Consider the following 23,377-nt stretch of genomic DNA (forward strand, 5'->3'; position numbering starts at 1 on the left):
CTGAAAATTTTTCTAATACGCTTCCTGAAAAGCTGAAGGGAAAACAGGCACCTTCATTCCCTCATCAAATAGTCACCATGCTATGAAAAAGAAAACCCTAGTGTCTTGGCACCACAAGTGGCCAAACCCAGCATGCTGTTACATATTGTTACCAGATTCACGACAGGAATAGATTAAGTGGATTTAATCCAAGGTATCTATTTCCCATTACTGCACAGTACTGCTTATTTCTCATTTGGTGGCTGCTATGACCTCATAGACTGCTTTTCTGTGCTTTTCCCAAACCAGAAAAAACCCCATTTTCCCTCTTTGCTTTAAGTGGAAATTACTATGCAGCTTTACAGAGATTTGTCCACAATGCCTTTAAACAAGATGATTATTTTTCTTAATTTTCAAAAAGTGGCATTGGAAATGTATCTCTTTCCATTTCATCATCTCCTTATCCTCATTGGAAACCTGATCCTTGGTAGGTGTTAAGATCTTTACATTTCCGCTGGTCGGGTGGATGACTTCATTGCCAGCTGGGGAATCTTGTGTGGCGGAGCATTGGACCTGAACTGTGGGTTGATGCCTCTGCTGCAACAGCCTTTTTGCATGCATCCAGCTGCTGTGTAAGGAATCCTCAGGCTACTAGTTCTTTGCTCCAAATTCACCCAAGGGACCGCAGGCTGATGGATGAGCTTATGTGTGAATGTGTGTGTATGTGCGCGTGTGAGTGTGCACGAACAGCTGCCAACAGTTGGGCAGAAGCTGCAATGGACTTCGATATCATTTTTACCAAAGACAGAGATAAACCGTCCTCCATCCTTTATCTCCAAGTAGTGCCTCGGCTCCCACCCCAAATGTGTTCTCTGCGCTCTTCCACGACCCACCCCTCCCGACCCCCCCGCACGTGTCCCTCTGGAGGGAGGCCAGGATAGCTGTGCCGCAGGCAGGGTTCCCCTTTTTTTTTCCCCCGCAGTGAGAGGAGGGTTCCCGGGCCTCTTTGGCCCTCCACCCCCCGCCCCCGCCCCTTTTTTAGTCCCGATCTTCCCCGCCCCTCCCCCTCCCCCCACCCCCCCCAACCCTGCCCCCCAAACCCCTCCCCGCGACCGCTCGAGGCTCGGGCCCCGCCCCTCCCAGTCTCCCAGCCCAGGTTGCTGGGGCCTGGCTGGACAACCAAACCTGGCCCGCGAGGAGATGCGGCGCGCGCGTGAGCGCGCGCGCGCGAGCTTATACAAGAAGCCAGCCTTCTTAGGCTTCTGGGGCCGAGCACGAGCGGCGCGGGCGGGGCGCGCGGGCCCGAGCTCGAGGACGAGCGCTCTTTCCGCATTGGTTTCTACCAGAAGTGGGCGGGGCAGGGGCGGGACCTGGCTGGGTGTTCGAAGCTTCTTTATTGGCCCGAACCGGACGGTCAGGGCGGGCCAGTTAGCAAATTAGGCTGCGCGTTCGCTTCGGCGAGAGGGCGGGGCCGGAGGTTTCCATTAGTTGTCCGTGCCACTGGGAAAGGTAAATCGGCGACGGCGGCTTCAGGAGCTGTGGGGTCCCCGGCTGGAGGTGGGGGACTCGGCTGGGTGAGTAGTTGAGCCGCCACCCGCCCATCAGGCCTTCGTGCCCCACGTCGGTTTCGCGCCACCCATCTTCTTCTGAGACAGGGGACCCACCCGGTCCCCCCGGGCAGACGTGAGAAGGGGCGGCGGCGCAGGTCCCCCCAGAACAGGGCGACGCGACGAGGGTGCTCCAGTTTGGAGTGGCCCCCTCCTCAGCGCCCCATTGCGCCAGTGGAAGGGCTTCCCCGGCGAGAGTTTGGGTCTGAATTTTGGGGCGTGGGGAGATTAGAGGATATGAGGAGGGGCGGCGGGTCGCGGCAGCCAAGCGGGGCTCCCCTCAGCAGCGGGTCTGCGGCGTCCCCGCCCCGCCGCCCCCGCGGCGAGAGCTCCCCGGGGCTTGCGGCGAGGGAAGCCCCTTCCCGCCGGCGCCGAGGAGGAGCCTGTGCGGCGGAGCCCCCAGCCCGAGTTCGGAGGGAGTCCGGGACCCGCCGGGGGCTGCGTGCCGGGGCTGGAGCCCGGGCCCTGCTGACTGACCTTGGCTGTCCGCGAGGGTGGGCGAAGGACCCACCGCCTGCCCCGCATCTCTTCCAGCCTCCTCCCAACAAGTTTCAGGCGTTGCTGTGAAGTTCCCGACTGGCATAGTGGGGAGAAGCAGAAATTGGCCGCTTCCCAGACCTTCGTAGCCTTTGGACCCTCATAGAAATGAAATCCTGGGGTTTGGAACCATTTCCAAACGAACAGGTCCTTCTCGCATTGACACGTTTTATGCCCACGTTGGGGGAAAAATAACCCGAACGTCTTTCTGTGTAAAGGCAGATCTTCCTTGAGGGTTTTTTTTTTTTTTTTTTTTTTTTTTTTTTTTTTTTTTCTTCCTTTTTCTTTCTTCGCTTCACTTGAGTGTGAAAGCACTGATGCCTGACCTTAGTATCTCCACGGCAAGATTAGGCGGATGCTGTGATATTTAAGTAGTTGCAGGTCAGTGTTCTGTTAACACAATCTATTTTAATTGGCTGAAATTTAGGCTGATTTTAGAAAGTATTGCAGACACAGAATAATTTCCGTCTGTGAATCTGAACTAGGTTTGTTTGGACGTAATGGTTATGTAGTTAATGTAAGAGATTACACAAATTAATTTGTCTGAGAGCTTTTGGCTGGAACGGGAGACGTACATATGTATAGAATAGGATTGTCGTTTTAGGTAACATTTCCAGCTTGCGCCTTTCTTGCTCTTGGGTTACAAAAAAGGCATCTTTACGGAGGCTATTCGGAATTATATGTGAACGACATTTAGATGTAATTTTTTTTTTAACTTAAGTGTTTTAAAACATTTTATTCGTAAAATGTGAAGAACCTATGTTTACTTGTGTGTTTAGTGTTGGGGGGGTAGTATAATCTTACATTTAGCAGCCCAATTACGGTTCATGAATAATACATATTTTAAAAAGGTGTGCCTCTTTTTGAGAACATGGTACTTGAGTATCTTAGCAATTTTTCTAATTTCTTTATTAAAAGTACTATTTTAGGTTTGAGCATTTTTGGCGTTCACGCTGGAACAGGAGTAAGGAAGCCTGCAGCAGTATTACCAGTTTGACACCACCAGTGGGTGTTTCTGTTGACAAATGCAGAGAAGAGAACATTTGGGAAGGAAATCTTTTTTTTCAGGGTGGGGGGTAGGGGGGTTGGGTGAGGGGGGAAGGAACCAGAAGAAAGAGGCTGCAGAACTAAAGCTGCCAGCACAGTGTATGCTGAGCATTTCGCAAGTACAAGGAAACCTAAATAAGATGAAAAAAAAAATCGGTTTGACTGTATTAAATAATAAAATTCCAAAAGAGGCATGCTAAATAAAGTTAATCATTCCGAGAGTGTTAAATAATCGACCATTTCAGAAGAGTTTGGAGGGTCTTCAACTGGAGTGTCAAATCTTGTTGAATTGTCTTGCCTTTTAAACATAATGCAGTGATTAATTTGATGCATGTGTGTGTGTATAAATATGTGCGTCTTGTATTCTAGGTTTGCTGATGTGGCATGTTTCCTAAGATTAATTTTTTTAAAACAAAACTTGATATGTTAAAAAACATTAGAAATAAACATTCTTTCTCCAGAGAGAATTTCTTTTTTCCTGGTCAGATTTATAATTTAGTCATGATTTAGGGGCTTGTGGAAGGGTTTTTTTTTTTACCCCTTATTTCAGGTTTTTGAGACTTATGCAAGTTCCCCAGACTAAATCTGCCGTTATTTTCACTGCAATTTTCTTGCAGTCATTTAAATCGGAGTGTGGCATCTACAGTATTCCCCGGGGTTTTAGAAGAAAAGGCTCCCATGGAGGGAAATTGCAGGGCCATCTCGCATAGATGAGTAATAGAAGGTTGACTGATTGCGAATCAGTTGTATTCTGTTCCAGATATGTTGCATGGGGTTAAGGAAGTCATTTAATGAGAACCACATTTTACATGGTATTTCTACTTTGAAGGTGCAGTATTGTTCCATTACAAACTAAAATACAGAAGTGGAGAAATTCCTTCAAGTATGCCTTTTTCCCCCCCTAGCCTTGCTTCACCACTGTGTCCAAGAATCTGTGAGAGACTCAACAATAGTTGCATTGTTGGAAATGACAGTGGCTTCTGTTGCAGAAATTTAACCTTTCATTATGATTTGTGTTTCAGTTTACTTTGTGATAGAAAATTCAGCTATATCTAAGAATATGGGTGTAGGAAATTTGTAAGGAAGTGAACCAAGAAAATAAACGTCTGTTAAAAGTTCACCTTTTTTTCCCTTCCATTTTGATAACTTTGGTAGTTATCTCTTTTATTTCTTCTAGGTTTGAGAAGGTATGTTAGCTTAGTGCTTTATTTTTGGCAGTAAATGTGCGGACAAGACTTTTTCATGTGATAAATTGATACCAAATAATAAGGCATTTAGAAGAAACCACCCACATACACAGACCCAAAATGTGAGGGAAATCTTTTAGATAACCCTTAACTTTGGTATGAGAATAGCAAAATTTTAAGTGTGGACTTGCTTTCTACATAGTAAAAGGCTGTTTACTCAGAATTTGATTGTTTTTGATTCCAAAGGTTCTTTTCTTTGTAGCATCAAATTCCTTGGTAGAGAAGGAGATAGAATCTCAAAGGTTCTTTATCATCTGATGTTGTCAATTGGGTCACATATTTCAACTTAGGAAAACACTGCAATTAAAAGACTAAGTTTAAACTTTCTGTTTGGGAGGGTTTTCCAATTAAGTCTTAAACTCAACATTAGAAATGTTTTATTGACAATGCATCACTTTTGTGTTTGGATTTAAATTATTGATAATTTCTAGAATGTTTCCTTCATATACAGCAGCGCACGATGGCTAGATTACTCAAAGGTTTGGCCTCATTTCTTATTCAAGTTTGTACATTTACTTCGTAATACTGAGATATGAAGTTGGGTGCAGTTCTTTCAGTGGGTATGAAAACTGAGTGAGGAGTTTCTACCTAAAGAACCTGATAACATTTAGACAATGAAGATTTTGGAATTAACAGAAAATTACTTACAAGGTTAAAATAAAGGACCTAGCCCATTCAGGTCTTTGAAATTGATTGTCAACATTTTGAATTAAGCTCTCAGAAACATTTGTGTTGGAAACAGTTCTAATTAAGGTCATGTTTTGGGAGTGGTCTCTCTTTTGGGTAGTCTTTATAATAATTAAGTTATAACGTGGTATTTACTGAGCCTTACTGAAGACCAGATGCTATAGTAAATAATTCATTTGCGTGGATAGATGTGTGTATTTGTGTTCTCACAATACCTGTGTGAGGTAGATATTTTCCTTATTTTCCTAAACATTTGATCAGATGGGCTCAGAGAGAAAATAATTTGCTCAGATTACCCAGCTAGGCTGTAGCAGAGGCAGTTTCATCCAAATCCGTCTGACTTGAACCTGTGTTCTTCAAAACATGCTTTCTGCTTCTCTTTAGGAATCTGATTGTGCAAACATATTTTGAGGTCCTACTGAAAAGTCACTTCTGGGGTGGTACTAGAGGTCTAAATATGCCTCCTGTATGGTTAACTACATCGGTAAGGCCGCCTGACCTTTAGTCATGTGGGAGGAGGCTGGACTCAGATCCATCAGCACTTATGGATAGGACAACTGAAGTGTAGACTTCTTTTTTTTTTTAGATTTTATTTATTTATTTGACAGAGAGAGATCACAAGTGGTCAGAGAGGCAGGCAGAGAGAGAGGGTGAAGCAGGCTCCCCGCCCAGCAGAGAGCCCGATGCAGGTCTCGATCCCAGGACCCTGAGACCATGACCTGAGTCAAAGGCAGAGGCTTAACCCACTGAGCCACCCAGGTGCCCCAGGAAGGGTAGACTTTTATAATGGAGGGTCACTAATTCTGTTTCTTCATAAATGAAGGTTGTACATAATTATTTACACCCAAAATGATGTAGCTGTTTCTAATTAACTACTTGGTATTTCATGTTTCTGCATGTTCCACTGTAACTTTTGACTGACTTTGATTAAATTTGCTACACTAATAAAGGTGGTGAAGATATTCCTTGAATTCAGTTTTGTGGTTTAGATGCACTCTAAATGGCAGCCACTACAATTTGCAGATGGGTATCTCTTCTGTAATTGTTATGACTTAAGTGAAATAAAACCTGGAGGTAAATGAAGTTTACAGAGATGTGTCATTGTTGCTTCTTAATACATAGAAGTTGGACTCTGACAAAAATGTTTCTGTTTGAAAGTAGAATTTTCTGCTACTTGAAGCCTCTTGTGATTATGTGTGTGTGTTACAAGACCCATCATTAAGAGAGCTAAACAGTCGCTTGTGGGATTTAGACACAACCTGCAAGGTACCGTAGCTACAGCTGTTTTCCTGCCTGCATCATTTTCTTTTTAGTTACCCTGAAAGAATAGGTGTGGGAGTAAAGCTACCTTGGGAACGACTTGTACAGCATAGGCTGATCTCCACGCTCCCAGTTGCTCACCTTTGCTCAATGTACTGCATGTGTAGATGGACATTGTTGATAGGATAGTTTAGGGATGTTGTTTTTTGGGTACACATAATAGAATAGAAGAAGGCAGTTTTTGGTTGGAAGTGTAAAGTGTTTTGGAAACAAACTTTCATTGCTTTTAGTTGAATGTTTCTCTATAGAAAGTGACCCTTACAAGTGCCAGGCAGGTAAATCAATAACTCCTTGAGTGGTAGATTTTGTCTGGATTTTTAATAACAAACAGATTGGACACAGCACTGCTCTGATAATAATGGTTTACTGTAAATTCAGTTATAACTGGTTTGAAGCAGGTTTACTTTTTGTTTTTTTTTAACTGTTTAACAGCTATGGCTGTATGATTCTGTTGTTACTTTGTATTCTTTGTAAGAGAAAGATCTAATGTCAAATAGTTACATAATGAAGTGCTTTCTGACAGTGTAACCTTTTTGATTAGAGGGAAATAGGCATTTTGAATGTGCCAACTTTAATTTCTGGAAGTTAAGAAAAACATAGATGAATATGTTATCTATTTATTTATTTTTAAGGACTACCCCTCTTTTTTGTAAGTTGCAACTTTATTATTTTTTAAAGTTTATTTATTAATGTAATCTCTACGCCCAGTGTGGGGCTCAAACTCACAATCCCTGAAATCAAGAATTGTATGTTCTTCCAGCTGAACCAGCCACAGGCCCTAGATAAGTTGCAATTTTTGATCTCAGTTTTATATTTGTCTTTTGTATTATGCCTGAAGATTAGGTTCTTGGCAGTGTAAGATCCTATCGTAATAATCAGATTAAGCACACATACATTCACTTAAGGAAGATATGGCAGATAAAAAATGGTGAATGGTGATAAGTAATAGTTGAAGCACAGCTTACTGACTTGGGTTTGCCCAATCACTCTGATACTGGCTGGGTGGAAACTAGTTTCCTGATAGATAGAATTTTTCAGAGATTACAAAAGTTGGTTCATATCCTAGAATTTATCCACACACCCCATCTGGTTTGTTAGTCTCTCACAGAATGTATTAACTTTAATTACTAGTACTGTAATTTTTTTTTTTTTTTTTTAAGTAGGTTCTGTGTCCAGTGTGGGCCTTGAACTCGGGACCCTGAGATCAAGAGTTGCATGCTGAATTGACTGAGTCAGCCAGGTGCCCTGCTAGTACTGTAATTGTTATTAGTAATATTACCACTAAAATTTTAAGATTAGTATTGCAAATGAAAAGGTTTTTTTTTCCCCCAAAAGAAGGTTTTGTTTTAATTGTTAATAATGGAAAACAGTTGAGATAGACAAAATCTAATTTTGTGCAAATTGGTATTTCATACTTTATCAATTATTTCTTTCTAAAATAACCTGTCCTACATCCTGTGGATCTGTCCTTCATTTAACAAATACTATCTTCTGTGTACCAAACTGTGGTGGAAGATGGATAGGGTGATAGGTAAAAGATGAAGGCTTGCCCTTTCTTTCTTTTTTTCTTTTTTTTTTTTTTAATTAAAAAAATTTTTTAAAAAAAGATTTTATTTATTTATTTGACAGAGAGAGAGAGATCACAAGTAGGCAGAGAGGCAGGCAGAGAGAGAGAGAGAGAGAGAGAAGGAAGCAGGCTCCTTGCTGAACAGAGAGCCTGATGTGGGACTCGATTCCAGGACTCTGAGATCATGACCAGAGCCAAAGGCAGAGGCTTAACCCACTGAGCCTCCCAGGCGCCCTCTTTTTTTTTATTTTTTATTTATTTATTTATTTTTAAAGATTTATTTATTAGAGGGGCGCCTGGGTGGCTCAGTGGGTGAAGCCTCTGCATTCAGCTCCAGTCGTGATCTCAGGGTCCTGGGATCGAACCCCGTGTTGGGCTCTCTGCTCAGCAGGGAGCCTGCTTTCCCCTCTCTATCTGCCTGCCTCTCTGCCTACTTGTGATCTCTGTCTCTCTGTCAAATAAATAAATAAAATCTTAAAAAAAAAAAAGATTTATTTATTAGAGCCATGTGCATGCTGGGGGAGGGGTCGGGGGGGAAGGGAGAGAGAGAGAGAGAGAGAAAGAATCCAAGCAGACTCCATGCTGAACTTGGAGCCCTACTTGGGGCTCTATTCCATGACCCTGAGATTGTGAGATCATAACCTGAGTCAAAACCGAGAGTGGGATGCTCAACTGACTGAGCCACCAGTCCCCCCACCCCCACTTTTTTTAAGGAGGCCTTGCCCTTAGAGAATTTATAGTTTCAGGTTGAGTCAGAAGCAAAATACAAGGCGCTATGGGATTATGTAACAGGGTAGGGATTGGAATCTGTCCTTGCGGGGAGCAGGTAGGAAGGCTACATTGGGGAGTTAACATTTAAGTGAGACAGGAAGGATGAGAAGGGCCTGTCTAGTTGGGGAAATAAGTTTTCCTGGCCATCAGGTACAAATGCCCTCAGGCAGGGTGAGAGAGATAGAGGCTTTTGAAAAACAACCTTTTAAAGAACTGAAAATAAATCCAAAATGACTGGAAAGTAGAGAAGCAAGTGGTGAAGCAGAGTTAGGTAAGGGCCAAGTCCTAAAAAGGCTTGGTAGGCCATCTACTCGGTTTTTGAGCTTGTCCAAAGTCCTCTGGCAAACTATTGAAGGTTTTAAGCAGGGGTGTGACAGGAAATGAAATGCTCCCTCCTCCTCCCCAAAACAAAACAAAACAAAACCCCAGAGTTTTAGCTCAATGGAACCTTGATAATTTACCAGAAAGGTCATAATCTGTGCGAGGTAAAATATTCTTCCCTCATCTCACTAAAATTTTTGCAACTGCTTCTTTGATTGATTGTCATCTGTGATAGTCTTTTCATTGTTTTTGTAGAAATTACCCTTGATTTTCTAAAGGCTCCTTTTATCCTTCACCATTCTGTTAACCTTATATAGGAATGTCATTTCTATTTATAACCGAGTTAATTTTTTTTCTAATAGTGTCAGCTCTTTTCCATATTTAAACTTAAAATTCCTCACTGCCACCCCCCCCACTTTTAATCTGCTCAAGGTATTTAATGTTTTAATGAAATGTTTCATTAAATATCAGCATTAAATTTGCTTTATTCTTTTTTCCCCTCAAATATAATGTCTTAGGTCTAGTTTAATATTTTCAGTATTTATGCTATTTCATATGTTATGAAATCTCATTTGGGCACCTATAATGTTTTTAGAGAATTTTGTTAATACTGTGTAGGAATACGGATCTTTGGTCATTAAGTGCCATTTCCAAATCTGATTCACATTCTGTGACCTTATCTTTTATATTAAACTAGTCTCTGTTGAGCTTTTTATGTTCAAGTGAGCTTATATGTATAAAAGTGCTACAAAGGTTTTATATATGCTGATTTGTTTCTTTCTCGTTCTACAGTATGTGTTCCTACATGCTCACTTCTTTTTGGAATTCATCAGCCATGCTAAATTTTTGCTTGCTTTTATGATCGAGTAATGAAGTCTTCTTTGATGTAAAGCTGTTTGTGCCTGTAGAGAATGCTGTTGCACGGTTTTGTCCTCCACATATATACAAAGAATAACTACAGCATCACCTCCTTCTTCAAGTATTTCTTTTGAAATCTATTTTGATGCAGCCTCTAACTTAGCTTACTTTGGCCTTGAGTTCTTAGGCTTTTTCTGGACCATTCTATACCTGCTCTGTATTCTCTCTGTGTTGCCTTAATCAACGCCCCCCACCCCCACCCCCCGCCCCTGTGCTGGTAACTTGAAGTTTGCAATGGTTTTTGACATTACTTTTTTGCTTCCTATTCAGCCCAGGACTTTTATTTTATTTTATTTTATTTTTTTAAAGATTATTTATTTATTTGACAGCGAGAGAGGGAACACAAGCAGGGGGTGTGGGAGATGGAGAGGTTAGAAGCAGGGAGCTGAGCTGGGAGCCCAGATATGGGGATTGATCCCAGGACACTGGGATCATGACCTGAGCCGAAGACAGATGCCTAACAACTGAGCCACCCAGGCGCCCCCAGAACATTTATTTTAGAAGAGTTGCCTCATTTTAGCTCTTTGAGTTTGACAGTGATGTTTTTGTGCTAGTTGTTTCTCTAGCATCCAGTGATTGTCCTTGATTTGGAGTTGTGCTCTTGAGTCTATCCTTCTGCCCAGGGTTGGGAAGGGAAGGCCTCATTTGTCTTTCTCTGACTTAAAGGGTGATGATTTGAAAATCTTGGTGTCAGCTTCATGGTAGGTGATGGAGATACAAAGCCAAGCTGTAGTGTTATGCCCTCATGGAGTTTGTAATCCTGCAGAAGAGGCAAAGAGCCATGACTAAAGTGCAGGGTGATAAGCATATTCAGATGGAAATACTGGGTGCTGGTACTCTAGGCCTGAAGTGGTTCACTTAATGCAGACTTAAGGGGACTGGGAAAGGCAGTGTGATTCTTGAGTTTCGGTGAAGAGTCTTAAAGGAGGCCCAGAATGTCAAGTGAAAGGAAGGGGTTTTGTAGCAGATAGTGTATTCAAAGACATGGGTCGAAGAATGAGCATGTAAAATTGGGAAAATAGCAAGAAGTAACATGGATTTATGTATTGCATGCCTTTTTTTTTTTTTTTTTAAATGAAGATTTTATTTATTCATATGAGAGAGAGAGAGAGAGAGCACAAGCAGGGGGAGGAGCAGAGGGAGGAGCAGAGGGAGAGGGAGCTCCATCCTGGCACTCCTGGTACTCCTGGATCATGACCTGAACTGAAGGCAGATTCTTGACCAAACGAGCCACCCATGCTCTGTTTTGATGTTTTTATCTTTTCTTTCTTTATGGCCATCTTTTGGCTTTTTTTCTGTCCATTTTCACTTTCACATAGGAAAATTCAGTGTCTGAATTTTCCTGAATTCCTATGTTATACATAGATGTATACATAGGAAATACTGAAACTAGGAATTTAAATAGGGATGGGCCTTTGGTAAAATGGATAAATGGCTAGTATCAGTTTTCTGCTGTAAGTTCCTGGAGGCATGGTGTTGACTGTTGTAGCCTCAGCATCTAGGGCGTTACCGGGCACATAGGAAATGCTCGACAAATACTTCTCTTATGAAAGGTGCATCTTTTCTGACCCCCTTCCCCATCTCCTTGTGTCAGTGCCTTCTTCCTTGTCTCGAGGCTTCTCCTTTCTGTCAGGTACCTATCTAGTGGATCTTCCTCTCTGCTAGCCCAACAGACATGCTTGTCTTGTATCTGGTCAGTGCTCTTGGACATAACTGTGTGTTGGATCCACACTGATGTGTAACCAGGTGCTAATGGCTCCCTGTAGCACCCCTGAAACTTTTCTACCACCATTTACAGTATGACAGATGAGGGGGAGGCCAAAATTCGCAACTAGAAGAGTGACATTTCTTTTAAGTATTTTCATGATTTATTGCATGAATTCATTGAAATGCTATGTTCTGCTTCATAACAAACTCGTGTATGCACGCATAGGTGTGCTTCTATATATCTGCATTGTACATTAAGCAAAAACTGACATTCTGTGAAGGTGTTTGCTTGTTTACCATAAGACTTCACACACCTCCAGATTACTGTTCATGTCCCTCAGGTTGGGAGGCTGGTTTTATTTATTGATTTTTAAAAAAAGTAATCTCTAGGTCCAACATCGGGTTTAAATTCATGACCCGAAGACCCCAAGATCAAGAGTTGCAGCTCTGCTGACTGAGCCAGCCATGCACCCTGGGAGGCTGGTTTTATTTTATTTTTTAAAAATTTTTATTTTTTTACAACTTTTTTTTTTTTAGTATTTATTTGACAGAGAGAGATCACAAGCAGGCAGACAGAGATAGAGGAGGAAGCAGGCTCCCCGCTGAGCAGGGAGCCCGATGCGGGACTCGATCCCAGGACCCCGAGATCACGACCTGAGCCGAAGGCAGAGGCTTAACCCACTGAGCCACCCCGGCGCCCCCCAAATTTTTATTTTTTTAAAAGATTTTATTTATTTGGCACAGAGAGAGACAGTGAGAGAGGGAATGCAAGCAGAGGGCGTGGGAAGGGGAGAAGCAGGCTTCCCACCAAGCAGGGAGCCCAATGTGGGGGTCCATCCCAGGACACTGGGATCCTGATCTGAGCCAAAGGCAGATGCTTAACAACTTCGACACCCAGGCATGCGCCCCTCTCCAACATTTTTTTTAAAAAGATTTTATTTGGGAGGCTGGTTTTAAATGTGTTCCCATAGTGAGATAAAATATGTGCCTTGTAAAATGGCCTCTGCTGTGATTTCACTAAAGAATCCACTCTACAACATTAGTTGGTTAGATGAAAGGTTTTTTTATTTTTGTTTTTTTTTAAAGGTTTGTTTATTTATTTTAGAGGAGAGAGTGGAGGATAGCCAGAGGAGGAAGAGAGAGGGAGAAAAATCTCCAGTAGACTCCCCACTGAGCACGGAACCCGATTTCAACCTGAGTGGAGATCAAGACTCAGCTCCTTAACCAACTGAGCCACACAGGTGTCCCCATTTTTATTTTATTTTTTAAAAATATTTTATTTACTTATTTGAGAGAGAGAGTGAGAGAGAGCATGAGAGGGGAGGAGGTCAGAGGGAGAAGCAGACTCCCCATGGAGCTGGGAGCCTGATATGGGACTTGATCCTGGGATTCTGGGATCATGACCTGAGCTAAAGGCAGTCGCTTAACCAACTGAGCCACCCAGCCCCCCCCCCCCCCCCCCCCCCTTTTTAAAATGTTTTTAAAGATTTATTTACTGGGAGCCTAGGTGGCTGAGTTGTTTAAGTGTCTGCCTTTGGCTCAGGTCATGATCCTAGGTCCTGGGATCTAGCCCCTCTTGGGCTCCCTGCTCAGCTGCCTGCTTCTCCCTCTCTGTCTGTTCCTCTCCCTTGCTTGTGCTCTCTCTCTCTCTCTCTCAAATAAATAAATAAAATCTTTAAAAACAAAATAAAACAAAAAATATTTGAGAGAGTGAGAGTGTGCGGGAGTAGGGGAGGGGCAGAGGGAGAGGGAAAGAGAAACCCAAATCTGAGTGCGGAACCTGACCTGGGACTCAGTCTCATGACCTCAAGATCACAACCTGAGCCAAAAACAAGAGTTAAACACCCAACTGACTATACCACCCAGGTGCCCCTTGTTTTTATTTAATCTTTTAATTTTTTTGAACATGATCTTTTTTTTTTTTTTTTTAAAGATTTTATTTATTTATTTGAGAAGGAGACAGTGAGACAGAGGATGAGAGGAGAGAAGGTCTGAGGGAGAAGCAGACTCCCTGTGGAGCTGCGAGCCTATGTGGGACTCAATCCCGGGACTCCAGGATCATGACCTGAGCCGAAGGCAGTTGCTTAACCGACTGAACCACCCAGGCGCCCCGAATGTGATCTTTTTTAAAAAAATATTTTATTTACTTATTTATTAGAGAGAGAGAATGTGCTCACACATGGGGTGGAGGGGAGTGAGGGGGAAATGAGAAGGAGAGAATCTTGAGCAGACTGTGCTGAGCACCAAGGCTCATGCAGGGCTCGATCTCACAACCCTGAGATTACAACCTGAGCTGAAACGAAGTGTTGGATGCTTAACTGACTGAGCCACCCAGGTGCCCCTAAACATAGCTTTTTAAAAAAAGTTTTTTTTTTTTTAAATATGCTTTGAGGTTTTTTTTTTTTTTTTTAGATTTTGTTTATTTATTTGACAGACAGAGATCACAAGTAGGCAGAGAGGCAGGCAGAGAGAGAGAGGAGGGGAAGCAGGCTCCCCGCTGAGCAGAGAGCCCGATGCGGGGCTCTATCCCAGTACGCTGGGATCATGACCTGAGCCGAAGGCAGAGGCTTTACCCACTGAGCCACCCAGGCACCCCAAAAGCTTACTTATTTTTAACTAATTTGTACACCCAGGTGGGGCTCGCACCCAAAACCCTGAGATCAACTCACATGCTCTTCTGACTGAGCTAGCCATGTGCCCCTGTTTTTGTTTTTATTTATTTATTAAAGATTTTTCTTTATTTAGAGAGAGTGCATGTGTGTGCACGTTGAGGGAGGGGCAGAGAGAGAGGGAGAGAGAATCTCAAGTAGACTCTACACTGAGCGTGTAGTGCAAGGTGGGGCTCGATCTCACAACCCTGAGCTCAGGACCTGAGTCAAAATTGACTCTGATGATTAACTGACTGAGCCACCTAGGTGCCCCCTGTTTTTAAGCATGCTGTCTTAGACTTTTAAATATCTTCTCTACATTTTGGTAATTTCTCATATTATGGGTCCCACTTGTCCAGAAAAGTCACATCCTCAATCTCTTAAAGCTAGGATGTAGGTTTGTGACCTAGGTTTCAACGGTCATTTACACAGAGTGAGACTTATATATAGAGGAGAGCATTGTGAGGTGGCCATCATGTGTAGCTGAATTGATGACCTGGTGGTCATATTAACAGAGGTGTTTTGATTTTGTGTTTTTTTTTTTTTTTTAAGTTTTATTTATTTGAGTGATCTCTATACTGAACTGGGGCTCAAACTCACGACCCTGAGATCAAGAGTCACACATCTGGGTGGCTCAGTGGGTTAAAGCCTCTGCCTTCGGCTCAGGTCATGCTCTCAGGGTCCTAGGATCGAGTCCGGCATCGGGCTCTCTGCTCAGCGGGGAGCCTGCTTCCCCCCCAACCTGCCTGCCTCTCTGCCTATTTGTGATCTCTGTCAAATAAATAAATAAAATCTTAAAAAAAAAAAAAAATCACATACTCTTGGAACTCAACTATCTGGCCCCCACTTGGTTTTTTTTTTTTTTTTTTTAATAAGTGGCAATGGCAGAGCTTGTGGAATTCAGCCTCAAGGGATGTTGGTGCTGAGTAGTGGCAATAAATTTTATGGGGTGAAGGGTGTTTGTCTTCCTATTTTCTGATCATTTGGGATTTGTGGTTAGGTATCTTATTTTTTTTTTTTTTTAAGATTTTATTTATTTATTTTGTTAGAGAGAGAGAGAGAGAGCATGAGCACAGGCAGACAGAGTGGTAGGCCGAAGCAGAGGGAGAACCAGGCTCCCCGCCGAGCAAGGAGCCCGATGTGGGACTCGATCCCAGGACGCCGGGATCATGACCTGAGCCGAAGGCAGCCGCCCAACCAACTGAGCCACCCAGGCGTCCCTGGTTAGGTATCTTATTAATTTTGGAATATTTCCAGGTATTATTTCTTCAAATATTTCTTTTGTCCCATTCTTCTATTTCTGTGATTCCATTTATCAGTATGTTAGAACCTTTGACATTTTCCCATAGCTCTTGAATGTTTTTGTTTTGTTTTTCACTATGTTTTCTTGCAGTGTTTTGGTTGGGGTCATGCCTATTGACTAATTTTCAAGTTCATGGATTCTTTGCTTGGCTGAGTTGAGTCTAGTGAAGAAACTGTTGAAGGAACTCTTCATTTCTCTTAACTGTGTTTTTCATTTTTAGCACTTTTATGTATGTATGTATGTTTGTTTATTTATTTAAGTAGCCCCACATGGGACTTGAACTTGGGACCTTGAGACTGAGAGTTACATGCGCTACTAACTGAGCCAGCCACACACCCTTCATTTTTTTTTTTTTTAAAGATTTTATTTATTTATCCGACAGACAGAGATCACAAGTAGGCAGAGAGGCAACAGATAGAGAGGTGGAAGCAGGCTCCCTGCAGAGCAGAGAGCCCGATGTGGGGCTCGATCCCAGGACACTGGGATCATGACTTGAGCCGAAGGCAGAGGCTTTAACCCACTGAGCCACCCAGGTGCCCCCCCCCACACCCCTCATTTTATTCTTACAGTTGGCATCTCTGCTGAATTATCCTTGATTTTGCATGTTCTTCTTTTAGTTTAGAGCTCTAAACATGTTACTCATAATATTTTTTTTAACTTTTTTTTTTTTTTTAAGATTTTATTTATTTATTTGACTGACAGAGATCACAGAGAAGCAGGCAGAGAGAGAGGAGGAAGCAGGCTCCCCGCTGAGCAGAGAGCCCAATGTGAGCTCGATCCCAGGACCCTGGGATCATGACCTGAGCCAAAGGCAGAGGCTTTAACCCACTGAGCCACCCAGGCGCTCCAATTCTTTGTCTTTTCTGAGTGTTGTTTTTTCTTTGCCTTTTCTTATGTCTTGTGATTTTTTTTTCTTGTTGCAAGGCTGACTTATTTTGTAGAATAGTAGAGACTGAGGTATATAATTTTTATGTTTGTAAATGGGCACATTTTTCCTTGTGCTACGCCTTTGGGCAAGGCTTTGAATTAGTCAGGGGTTGGGCTGGGTTTGAGTTTGGTTGTTGCTGTGGTTACCCTTAGTGTACCTCAGGCTTCAAATTCACGTAGAGATAGTTTGTGATTGGGGTGGGAATTGGTTTATTTATTTAATTTATTCTTTTAAAAGATTTATTTGAGAGAGAGAAAGTGTGTGCATGTGCGCTTGTGTGAGCGGGGAGGCAGAGGGAGAGAAGCAGACTTCCAGGTGAGTGCAGAGCCTGATGTAAGGCTTGATCCCATGACCTCAGGATCATGACCTGAGCTGAAACCAAGAGTTGGATGCCTGATGGACTGAGTCACATATGCACCCCGGGGTTTGGTTTATTTTAAGTTTCAGGTGTTTCTTTTGAACTGTGGCACAGAGAGGGTCTCCTTATGTGATCCTGTTTTCTCCTGTTCCTCTGCCAGTAGTATGCTGCTGTTTACCTGAAGTTGGTTACTGGAAGCCGGTTAGCTTGGAGGTGGGGATTGATGGTGGGGAGTGTTGTTCTGGTTAAACCTCTCCTCGGGTTTAGGCCTCTTCAGTGTCCCAAAGCCTTGCCCCAACCCTGGCTTTTGTGGTGGGCTCAATGTGTAATCTGCCCTTCTCCTAAGAGTAGGGTGCCCATCTCTTTCCCCAGCTGCAATGAGTTTTTACCAGCGCTGTAAGGGTAGAAGCACTTACTGGCCTTGATGAGACTTTTCTTTTTTAGCTGAGATACGGAGAGAAGGATCTGACTTCTCTCGCTTCTGAGGCTTGGTTGCAGTTCCCTTCCCCTGTCCCACCACTGGGTCTGCATCACAATGGGCATCCTTAGAGCTCTTTCCTCTCTGTGAGTGTTTTGTGGGGTTGGTGGAGGAAGATCCTGCAGAAGGTTGGGGTCTCCCCAATTTCTCTGACCTCCCCAGTGGTTTCACTGTCCCTTCAGCAAAGCCATGTTGGGTTTTTATCAACTTGCCAATTATTGTAGCTGCACTCTTCTTTTCAGTGTCCAGCGGCAGTCTGCCCCAGGTGAGCACAAGGCTGTCTCCTGTCTCCTTGCAGGCCTCCTCTCCTAAGATTTTGAACCAATTGGTTGTTCTGTGATGGGTTTAAAGAAAATCATGAATTTGAAATCGGTCCAGCTCTTTTTCATTGTAAGTGTGGGCAGCTATGTTCCTTTCAGCTTTCTTATTCCAGGGTGGAAGACAGAAGTTTGGTTACCCTTAAAATTTTAACACACACATTTAACGAAGTCTCAACTTAATATCTCTAACCTCCTGAATAAGGCAAAAGTTTTAGAGTGGTTTACCTTTTAACCCTCATCCCCCTTTCCATGTTAGTTATTTATGCTTTAGTTTTGTCTTATCTAAGGCACCTTAAGCCTATAAAAATAGTGCATGTTTACTCATCAACATGTTTTCCAAATTTCTTAGCTCACCATTCTTCATTCACTCCATTTCTCCATTTTGAGTTCACTTTCCTTTTTTATAAAGAATGTTCTTAAGTAGTTCTTTCACTAAGGGCATTTTAGTAATAAACTTGGTCTTGGTATTTCTGAATGTCTTCATGTTTTCTCTTGAATCATTTTTCAGCTGGCTGCAGAATTTACGTTGACAATTATTTTCCCTCAGCAATTTCATAATATTATTCCCTTGTATTTTGACAAGTCTGGTTAATGAAAAAAAAATTCTTGTTAATGAGAAGTCTTTCGCCAGTTCAGGCGTTATTTCTTTATGTGTAGGTAATTATTTTTTCCCTTGGGCTACCTTTAAGGTTTTTCTCTTTGTTTTTGATCTGCAGTTTATGATATCTCTAGATTTGTTTTTGTTTTGCTTTTATTTCATATACTTTATCAGTCTGAAGACTCATGATGCCTATAGTTGTTAAAAAAAAATCTTAGCCATTATCTTTTGAAATATTGCTTCTCCATTTTCCACTTCTGGAACTATTTAGATATGTATTTTATCTTTTCATTGTGTCCTCCCTGTTGCTTAATATTTTCCATTTTTACTTATGGGTGATTTTCTGACACACATCTTACAGTTGACTAATTTCTCTTTAGTGGTGTCTAGTCATTTGGTTAAACCATTTATTGAGAATTTTCACTAAAAACACTTGGCTATTTTTTCAAATATAAATTCTTTTAAAATTTAAGATTTATTTTTAAATTTATTTTACTTTTATATATATATATATATATATATATATTTTTTTTTTTTTTTTTTTGACAGAGAGAGCACAGCAGGGGGAGCGGCAGGCAGAGGGAGAGAGAAAAGCAGCCTCCCCGCTGAGCAGGGAGCCCAATGTGAAGATGTGGGGCTTGATCCCAGGACCCTGGGATCATGGCTTAACCGACTGAGCCATCCATGCACCCCTAATTTTTTTTTTAAGATTTTATTTAAGAAAGAGAGAGAGAGCACAAGCTGGGGGACAGGCAGAGGGAGAGAGAAGCAGGCTCCCTGCTGAGCAGGGAGCCAGTGCCAGGACGCTGGGATCATGACCTGAGCCAAAGGCAGACTCTTAGTGGACTGAGCCACCCAGGTTGCCCCTACATGTAAAAAAAAATTTTTTTTTAGATTTTACTTATTTATTTGAGAGAGAGAGAGAGATCTCGAACAGGGGATAAGGGCAGAGGGAGAAGCAGACTCCCCAGTGAGCAGGGAGCCTGATGTGGGACTTGATCCCAGGTCCTGGTATCATGACCTGAGCCGAAGGCAGAAGCTTAACAGACTGAGCCACCCAGGTGCCCAGTGTAAAACTTGATGTGTACAGATCTACTTTTAGATTTTCATAAGGGCATTTTCTTCTCATTTATTGAACATTTAAAAATATAATTATGTTTGTTTCCTTTGGATTATTAGTTGTAGTTCTTGAGGAGGGAAATCTCTGATTTGTGGGCCCCTCCTTCCTTGCTCCAAGTTTTGCTTGTCAGGGTTTGTAACATGTAACAGTTTGGGAATTGTTTGCTTGTGCCTGGCTTGTGGGATGCTTCTTTGAATGGTTTTGCATTTTCCTCTAATGGGCCTCTGGATTCACTGTTCCTGGCAGTTTTCAATCTATTTTTAGATGGATTTCTGATAACTGGAGAGTAGTGTGAGTTTGACTCCTTATCTATGGTAGAGGAAAGATGGGTTTTCCCTTTTGTTTTGGTCATTCCTTCAACACACAGAGCTGGGCTTCTGTGTGTGAGTTTTCTTTTTTCTTATTCATCCAAGGACAGCCCTTTGTATCTCTTGGCTTTATGCTGGTGGTTCACTTCCAGCTTCTTTCCCTTGCAGAGACTTGAGGCAACATCTCTGCTTTCCTGTTCGAATAATCATTTGAGTTTGCAGCTGTTGGTTTAGACAGCAGGAGTGAGCAGGTCTTTGTCTTGTGATAAGGAAGAGGAAGGTCTTTGTCTTGTATACAAGGAAGAGGAAGGTCTTTGTCTTGTGACAAGAAGAATCTCATTTAATAAGCCCTTGTCTTTGCAGCCACTCTTTTCTATTCTGTTCTTCCTGAATGTTGGTCAGGAAGTATTTCATCCAGTTAAGAACTAGGAAGTAATTGCAACCACAGGCATTCTTTAATTTGAATAGATTATTCACCAAAAGTTCATTTAGACATGGGTTGTGTAGAACACACAGTTCATATTATGTAATAGGAACTGTGTATGTTATTTTAAAAAATGGGTTAGTTTCCCAGGTAATCCTTAGGATTCTGTTCTTTCCATGATGCAGTTGAAATTTGAACAGACTTGTGAGCTCTTTGGGCTTGTGATTGGTATGTAGAAGGTGACTTCCACATATGGGGAGGTGCATTTTAACATTTTCAGTCAAAGAAGGGAGTCTGGCAGTTTCCAGCCTCATTTGGACTTTCCTGGTTGTGACGTGCCAGCTACCAGGCCCTATTAATTGTTAGAAAGTCAGGCCACTCTTCTCACACCTCTCAGACCGCCAGATCATCTGCTCTCATACTCAGCACACGACCTTGCCTTCATCCCTCTGAGAATATTGAGGGCCTTCTGGTGGATTTTCTGCAGCTTCTGGCTCCATCTGCAAATTTATCAGTCCCTCTCTCTCCAGAGCTGTTGTTTCTCTTCTGTCTCAGAAGCTGAGTTGCTTCTGCTGTTCCAGGCCAGTCCCTTGCCTGATGCCCTCAGCTTCAGTGATGCTTCCTTAGCTGTGTTTTTCCATCCGTTATTCCCTCTTCCTCCTCATCTTGTATCCTGGTGGCCCTTCTGCCCCCAGGGGACATTGTGCAGTCTCTGAAGACATGTTTGAAGGTCACAGCGTGGGGTGGCGGTATGTGTGCTCCTAGCATCTGGGGGGAGGGAGGCCAGGGGCGCTGCTTAACATCTCACAGTGCACAGCACGGCTTCCCACAGCCAAGAATTTACCTGTTCTAAAATGCTGGTTGTGCTGAGGTTGAGTAACCTTGTTATATCCTTAGTCTCACTTTGTGACTTCTTTTTTTTTTTTTCTCTGATCTTATTCCTAAGATTCTTGTCCTAGAAAACTTTCTCTAAGCCACTTGTGCACTCCTCTCCTAGCTTTCTAACCTTCTCCGCACTTCTGAGAGCATGCTCTATATGTACTCTAACCTTTTCTCATTAACTTCTCAAACGTCAGCTCTTGCTCTCTGACTTCCCATTCTCAATGTTACTTATTTATTTATTTATTAATAAAAATGATTTTATCTATTTATTTGACAGACACAGCAAGAGAGGGAACACAAGCAGGGGGAGTGGGAGAGGGAGAAGCAGGCTTCCCGCTGACCAGGGAGTCTGATGTGGGACTGGATCCCAGGACCCCGGGATCATGACATAAGCTGAAGGCAGACGCTTAGCAACCGAGCCACCTAGGCTCCCCCCGCCCCCCAATGCTATTTAAACTGTTTTTGCTGAGATCACCTGTGACCGCTTGTGTGCTGCAGTTAGTAGATTCATTCCGTTCTAATTTTACTTGACATTTCTGTCGCACCTGACACTGTTAATCACTATCTCCTTGTAACAGTGTGTGTGTTCCCTTGGCATCTTTGTTCTCCATGTCCTCCTCTCTCATTTCTTTATCGGCAACCGCTTTTGGCTTGCTGTGATCCACTTACTCCGTAAACACTGCTGTTACCTGGGTTTGACTTCTTGGCCAAGTGTTATCATAGGTCATTGTTTCAGTTACACCCGAAGGCTCAGTTCTATGCAGATGTTTTTCTAAATTTCTAAATTCTTCCCCATTTTTCCCTTCAAGCTTCAGACTCATTTTTTTCCTCCAAGACTCATTCTTTTTTGTTTTTTTTTTGAAGATTTTATTTATGTATTTGACACAGAGAGAGAGTACAAGCAGGGGGAACGGCAGGGAGAGGGAGAAGCAGGCTCCCACTGAGCAGAGAGCTGGACGTGAGCCCGATGTGGCGCTCTATCCCAGGACCCTAAAATCATGACCTGAGCCAAAGGCAGACGCTTAACTGATGGAGCCACCAAGGCGCCCCAGCCCCCAGTCTCATTCTTAATAACCTTCTGGAAATCTACACCTGAGTATTCTTACAAGTACCTTACAATGAGCATGTCTCATTGAAGTACAGCATCCTTTCCTCATACTTTGTCCTCCTTAATTGAAGAAAAAAGTCTCCTACTGGCTCTATCATCCACTTGGGCTCCTAAGGTAGATAGCTGGGTCTTGTTCAACTCCAGATACATTATCTACAGTTGCTAGCATGATATAAAATGTGATTTTGATCACATCACTGATTTGTCTGAAAGCCTACAGTTGTATTCTCTTGTTGACAGGAGAAAGAGAAAGGATAAAGACTGAATTCCTTTATATGGCCTGTCAGGCTGTCTTTGGTATGTTCTCTATCTACCTCTCCAGCCTCCTATACTTTTCCTGTCAGCCTAAACACTATGCTTGGATATGTAGAATTCCGTATAAAATTCTGTTCCAAATATGCTGTCTTTTTTTTTTTTAAGAGATTTTATTTATTTAAAATAATTTATTTATTTGACAGAGACAGTGAGAGAGGGAACTCAAGCAGGGGGAGTAGGAGAGGGAGAAGCAGGCTTCCTGCTGAGCAGGAGCCTAATACGGGGCTTGATCCCAGGACCTTGGGATCATGATCTGAGCCTAAGGCAGACACTTAGTGACTGAGCCACCCATGAGTCCCTTGATTTTATTATTTATTTTTGAGAGAGAGAGCGAGTGAGCACAGGCCGGGTTTGGGGGGAGGGTTAGAGAGAAGCAGACTCTGTGCTGAGTGGGGAACCCAACACGGGCTCTATCCCAGAACCACAGGATCATGACCTGAGCTGAAGGCAGTCACTTAACTGACTGAGCCACCCAGACATCCCAAATTTGCTGTCTTTGCTTATGTTCTCTCCTTTGCCTGGAATGCAATGTTTTTCTGTACAGTTGCTACCTCTTTAGGTGGTGGGGCTCCCTATTCTTCATGGAAGCTACAGTTTATTGACATCTTTTCCTACTTCTGTGGCCTCAGTGCTATTGAGTATTCCTTTTCTGAACTGTGATTTTGAGCCAGGATGGGGTAGAAATGTTAGCAGTAGTCCTGTAAAAAGAGGGCAGGGAGTGGACATGGGTGAAGGTTGTTTTTGTTTGTTTGTTTGTTTGTTTGTTTTGTTTTTAATTTATTTGACAGAGATCACAAGTAGGCAGAGAGGCAGGCAGAGAGAGAGGAGGAAGCAGGCTCCCTGCTGAGCAGAGAGCCCGATATGGGGCTCGATCCCATA

At 42.7% G+C, this 23,377-nt stretch overlaps 1 protein-coding gene across 1 annotated transcript in view; it reads left to right on the plus strand.

The window, feature by feature from the left end:
- The first annotated feature begins 1,487 nt into the window (after positions 1-1,487).
- LOC111150444 (cyclin dependent kinase like 5) overlaps positions 1,488-23,377 on the plus strand; it is a 211,619-nt gene continuing 189,729 nt past the window's right edge. The window contains exon 1 of the mRNA XM_022507912.1: positions 1,488-1,553. The gene's annotated coding sequence lies outside the window, so the exon portion shown is untranslated. The remainder of the gene's footprint in view (positions 1,554-23,377) is intronic.

The sequence above is a fragment of the Enhydra lutris genome, unplaced genomic scaffold (genome assembly GCF_002288905.1).
Source record: "Enhydra lutris kenyoni isolate GAN:26980312 unplaced genomic scaffold, ASM228890v2 scaffoldscaffold23, whole genome shotgun sequence".
Lineage (NCBI taxonomy): Eukaryota > Metazoa > Chordata > Mammalia > Carnivora > Mustelidae > Enhydra > Enhydra lutris.